The sequence below is a fragment of the Buteo buteo genome, chromosome 18 (genome assembly GCF_964188355.1).
Source record: "Buteo buteo chromosome 18, bButBut1.hap1.1, whole genome shotgun sequence".
NCBI classification, from domain to species: domain Eukaryota; kingdom Metazoa; phylum Chordata; class Aves; order Accipitriformes; family Accipitridae; genus Buteo; species Buteo buteo.
Genome location: NC_134188.1, coordinates 24,950,341 through 24,956,340, shown reverse-complemented (window position 1 = coordinate 24,956,340; position 6,000 = coordinate 24,950,341). Strand labels below are relative to the sequence as shown.

General features: G+C 37.8%; 1 long non-coding RNA gene across 1 annotated transcript in view; it reads right to left on the bottom strand.

Moving 5' to 3' along the window:
* Positions 1–1,051: 1,051 nt before the first annotated feature.
* The window catches only part of LOC142041400 (uncharacterized), a 342,669-nt gene continuing 337,720 nt past the window's right edge, over positions 1,052–6,000 (bottom strand). The window contains exon 3 of the long non-coding RNA XR_012653466.1: positions 1,052–1,084. This is a non-coding gene — a long non-coding RNA (uncharacterized LOC142041400). The remainder of the gene's footprint in view (positions 1,085–6,000) is intronic.

The window sequence follows — 6,000 nt, the reverse complement described above, 5'->3', positions numbered from 1 at the left end:
CTAGAAAATGTATCTCCTTATATAGCAATCTGGCAAGTCAAATCTGGTGATCTCACCTGGGTTTTCTTTATTTTAAATCCATACATCTTTGCCTCATTGTCCAATACAGGATCCCTAACGACATTAGAAGTAAAGATTTTACACCCAATTGATGGAAGTAGCAATCAGCAGTGAGGGCAGTATTGGATATGCGAGAGTTAAACCAACTCCATTAGAAACTAAAGTTATATTTTATATTATTTCATTTCTGTTAAGTTTTTTGGAAGAAATAGGTCTTATCAGGCTTAATGGGTTTTAGTCATTCTTAACAGCTACCTAATGAGCTCTCCAATTATGTAAAGAAGAGTAATTCAGTTCATACATTACTGTATCCCCTCACAGAAACACGGCTCCCCCTCTTCAGAAATGACTCACTCAAGGTCATGCAATAAACCAGAGGTAGTAATAGGACTAGAGCTCAGGTGTTCCTGGCTAGTGACCTTATAACTAATCCTTTAAATGATGTGTGATTTTCTTGATACTCTCTATTTAAATACCTTTAATATCTGACATACATTAATCAGCTACAAACAAAAACTGCACTGATGCTTATAGCCCCACACTCTAGCATCAACAACAAACCAAAACCACTGCACTTACAGTGAATACAACCAGAACACTCCAAAAATAAATAAAAGAGAAAAAAAGGTGAAAAAAATAGCAAGAAGCTTTCTGACTCTGCACATTTCTTACAAGGGAGCACCTGTAGATAAAACAGTCTACAAAGCCTCATGATACACAATGGCACAAAACAGAAACTGAAAAATTTTCTCTCAAGGGAGGCGGAAATATAATCTAGTAATGCTGAAGTTATTTGGTAAAGGGAAAGGGAACTGTAAATATTTAAAATATCCTTTGGTTTTAGTAAACGTCTAATTGAACATGATATAAGCCTTCCTTTGCATAGCTTGACATGAAATGTTGCAAAAGAGAAGAAAGTATATACAAACGGCTTACCAGCAAGGCTGTTTGCTAAGTAGATATTTCATCCAATACTTGTATGAGACTCTAGCTCCAACAGAATCCATATACTATTACCAGGGTCCTATAAAATGATAAAGACAAAACAAACCATAATTCTTTGAGGAATATTGTAAATAAGAAATATAAGTAGAGTATTAGTAAGAAATACTGTATGTTACCAAAATTTCATATCATGTCTACTAGAAGAGGGTAGCTATTATTACAAGGCATTTTAACTAAGATAACTATTGGGGGAAATGACATTTGAAAATAATACAGCAAATTACTGACAGGTGGGTAGGGTTTGCTTCATCAGAAAAGGTTGATTAATCTATATTATGAAAAAACATATTAATGATATGAAATGGATAAAAACTACGTTGTGTCCATCTACTTGAATGCAGAGATTTTTCTGGTGCTGCTTGAAAATCCAATGGCAATCTCACTAGAAAACTCAAAATTATTTGGAAGAAAAGTATAATTTGTGTTGCTCTGCTTTAGTCTAAGCTAGTTATTAGACTCTCCTCTGAAGCTGGTGGAGAAAGAGAAGCACCTCTGAGAGCAAATCAGGTCACCTGTGGGGAAGCTCTGCTCTTCACAGGGGTTGTTTAGATGGTCAGTTCAGAGAGCACTGCCAGCTATTTAACTTAGACAACATGAATCCCACCCAGAAAGTGTACGGGAAACAAGAAGAACAAATACAAATTAAATTGTCCATTTTTATTTCAACTATGTTTAACTGCCTCCCAGTCCTGCAATTTGCGATGTGGCTGCAGTTCAGGAGGTAGACTCCTACAAGGCTGTGAAGTTCTGCTCTCAGGCTTTAATACAATTAACTCTCCCTGAACAAAAACATGTCGTTAGGATCAGAAAAGTACTGCAAATTAGACTCCAGACACCTTTCTCAAGGTCTCTACTGATAGATGACAGAAGTAAATGGACCAACCTTATGGCTGCCATTTCAGAGTGAAGGATCAGATCCCTGTTCAGGACCCCTATTTGAATACACTTTTCATATCTTAAGCATTAGTAGGACACATAAAGCTCAATGTTTACAAAGAAACTGCAGTATAGGCAGGGTACAACATAAATATTTTACAAGTGTGCAGAACCTGCTAAAAAAGATCTCTCACTTTTACTAATGCATCTTTCATACCAATAACAAACGTAGCACACGTAACCACTTCATGTAAAAGGAATATTCTTGCCAAATACAAGATGGTTGCTGAGATATGGCCCGTTCTGCCCAACAAAGAAAAATATTACATTTCAGTCTGCTTTTAGTGAGTCCAGGACCATCCTCAGCCTACATGCTCTTTAAGAATATTCTCCCTCTTAAGATGCAACAATTAGAAGTAGGAAAAGCAGATGGCCAAAACAAATTAGAGACAGAATACCAGCCCTGCCTCAGATCATCACCATTGGCAGATCTAAGTGGCAGCACCAGCCAGTCAGTGGTTGGGAAGAGAAGTATATGTATTTTTTTCCTCCATCCCTTTCTGGAACAAAATTGGAGAGGCATTGCAGCTGTCGAAGTACTCAGTTTGCAGAGCTGAAGAAAGCATAAATCTGGCCATGGATACATAAAGTCCAAAAAACTTGCAGATAGTATTTTGATTCCTTGATACTGCGAACACTACGAACACTTCAAACTTCCAGTGAAGGGAAGGGCTTTTTTTTTCTGCACTAATTATGGTTGCGTGGTATGGAGGCTTTACACATATGTTCTCCCCATATACTCTGCTGAAAAGATCCAGCCATCACCAAGCACTAGAAGATCTAAAGCTGCCAGGTTTATTAGGTCCGATAAAGGTAAGGGGAACATCTTGTATAGTTGCTAGGAAGAAATTGGTACAATGGCTTGTGGGAAATCAGAAAAAAATGCACAGCAAGAGCATCTGCTGCACACCTTATTGCCACAACAGGATCAGGATAATCATACCTTGTAGTTGTCCATCTCTGAACACCCCGTGCCAGGTAGACTGGCAATCTGGCTTTCAGCATTTGCATTGATGTCTAACATGACATCTGTGCTACTCATCAAAATGAGTCCTAATGATAGTAATTTTGGGGCTTGGGTTTTTTTGGGGGTGGGGGAGTGGGTTTTTTGTTGTTTTTTGGTTTTTTATGGTGATGGCTCCAGCTCCTCCGTGGTGGTGTCATTAATGGACAGTAATCCTAGATCATGAGACAGTATCATGGATGGCACGCCTGGTGACACTGGGGCACGGGAGTTGGGTAGTTAACTGGAGAGGGGCAAAATTTCTTGTACAACAGGAATAGAAGGATCAAACACTAAAATGACACCCAATCTCAATAAATCCTCTACAGGATTATCTCACCAAAATGAGACAACCTGCTTGGAGGAACCTGGAACAAGCAGAGCAAAGCAGTATTTGAATTCACATTCAAGAAAACTAGCAGGACCTTTGAACCAAGGAGTAGAGTAGTATTCAGGCCTTGCCCACGACTGAATTCAAATGAATGACTAGATGGATATAGTCTTTCAAAATACATATTGATCCAGCTTCCTGAACTGAGTAAAGTTCAATTCTGCCTTCCCTGGGACACCGCCTTGATTACACCTTAGACATGACCCTTATTCCCTTACCTAAGAAAATGCGAGAGATTATACAGAATAAATTCTAAGTACTAAGAAATCTGAGGAATTTATTTCAGATGAAAAAAAAAAGTTCCCTCTTATGCTGGCTGGAAAGTGCAAAAAGTCTCACTATCCTTGCATAAAACAGGTGAGCCTCACTTTGGCTGTAAGAGCTTGATGAAGCATATATACAGGTGGGAATGTGGAAAATAAAAAAGAAAGGAAGAAAAAGAGTTACAATCTTGAGTGGTGGAGCAGACTCACTGCAGTGGTGCAGGCTGAATTGTTGTCTATGCTGAAGCCAAAAAGGACTTTATAAGGCAAGGAGTAATGACAGTCAGCTTTAGATGGAGGAGAAGAAGGCAAGATAAAAAGAGAAGAAGGGAAGATAAAAAGAGAAGAAAATAAGATAGATTTCAAATGAATGAGGATAGTTCATTCCTCTCTCCTCCCTGAGACTGTAGGGTAAGGCATGCATCAAGCACAAACCCAAAGGAGTAAGACACACTAAAGCCTTTTTAGGATGTGCTTTTATCAGGCAGTCTGTGACAGGCGTTATGGAATAAAATGGGACATTAGGGATATACCTCATCCTGTACATTATAACATCTGAAGTTTTGCTGAAGCAGCTGAGCTAACTGACCTGCCTCTGTGTTTCCAGAAATTAATCTCAACAAGCACAATTTTCAGCAACCTAAAATTACTTCTTGAAAGCCTTTTTTCTTTCTGGTGAGAAAGTGAGAGTTTGAACAAAGCTCTAAATGCACAGTTTCACTACTGGACCAAAATAACAGATCCACATCTACCAACCTCCAAATGTTATGGTTTGCTTTACATGTTTAAAAATGACCTAAACAAGCTAGGAAGAGTACTAAGCCATCTGAATGCTGAGTGAACAAGAGAATGATCTCTGCCATTGCAGAGCAGTTAAACGTGCAAGTATGCCTGTAAGGTTTGGGGTTTGGTTGGTTTTTTTTTCATCCTACCTTTTAAATTGAAGACAAATTGCAGGCCACTCATATACACAAGTTTTCTATCAACTGGTTTACATTTTCATACAGACAATCTTTTTTATTGCAGTTGGGATTTTTTTCTTCAGTTGTACTACTAAAAAGTGTAAATACTATATGCTTCACCTAATTGACTCCGCTGCATTTCAAATTTAAAAAGTCAGGCATTTTGCAGTTCAGAATTAAGTACCTAACATGTCATGAGCATTGTGAGATACCATTTGTTTTCAACCTGAATTGCATAATTGGGTAACCCAGTCCCTACACAACTAGCGGCTATTGTGCTTTGACATGTCATCTTGAATGTCTTTTATTTATGATAAATAATTCTTGTTAGTGTTTCCACAGTTGCTGGAGGGTTTCCTGCCTTTTTATATTCTACTTTTCTTACCAGTCTAACAGCTTTATTCAAGAGAATTAACTTCTGAATACATTACTTTTGTCCCTTAGACCTTGCATTGGTGACTGTATTTTATAGTTTGGCCAGTCTTAAAGTAAATGGGTTTTTACTTCTGATACAGATATGTCAGAAACACATTTGCTAGAGCTTTGGGAAAGCCTTGTTTGTGGGAACCTGTGCCACATATCGCAAAAGAATAGATTCATGCAATTCAAGCACTCCCAGATATCCACTTTGGTTAGAAATAACTTTCTATAGCATTTGAGCTTTTTCAGGCTTGCTCAAATCTGGGAAGTACAGAACTGTGGAAATATTATATCATTGCATATAACACCATTTGAATTAGAGTCCTGCTGTGTTAGGCATTGCACACAAATTACATCCAGATTGCCCTTTAGCCCTAATTGCTCTCAGTTTTTATTTATAGGTTTAAAAGAAGAGACAATCAGCCATACTGAGTTCTAGTCTTCCTTAATAATTACTTACAGATACAACCCACTGAGAACAAAACCAGCTGCCATTTTCCATTATCTATGACAATCATTCACAAAAGAATACAAAGCCACACTCCTAAAATAGTACCTCTGACCTTCAGAGAAAGTGGAGATTTGCACCAACAGCTTAAAGTAAAAACTAATGTAGCCAAGTGGAGTCCAAGAAGAGGTGAAAGTGAGTTTTAAGTCATAACCAAGCAAAAAAATAATAACTTTTGCCATAAATTTCAATAGTTACAGCAACATAACTACAAGAAACTTTAAGACTTGTTGTATGGAACATGTTTATTGATTATTTTGCACTGAATTCTCAGGACTTAGAGACAGTGCTCTACTGAAGATGTCTTGTTTTGCTATGTGGACAAGAATAGAAGGTAGAGCAGGGTTGGGAAGATGGATAGATAAGTCTACATCATGATATCATTGCTAAAATAAACATTTTCCATGATAAGTGGCTGCTTGGAAATGTTATTTCGACTGGATCTCAGTTTA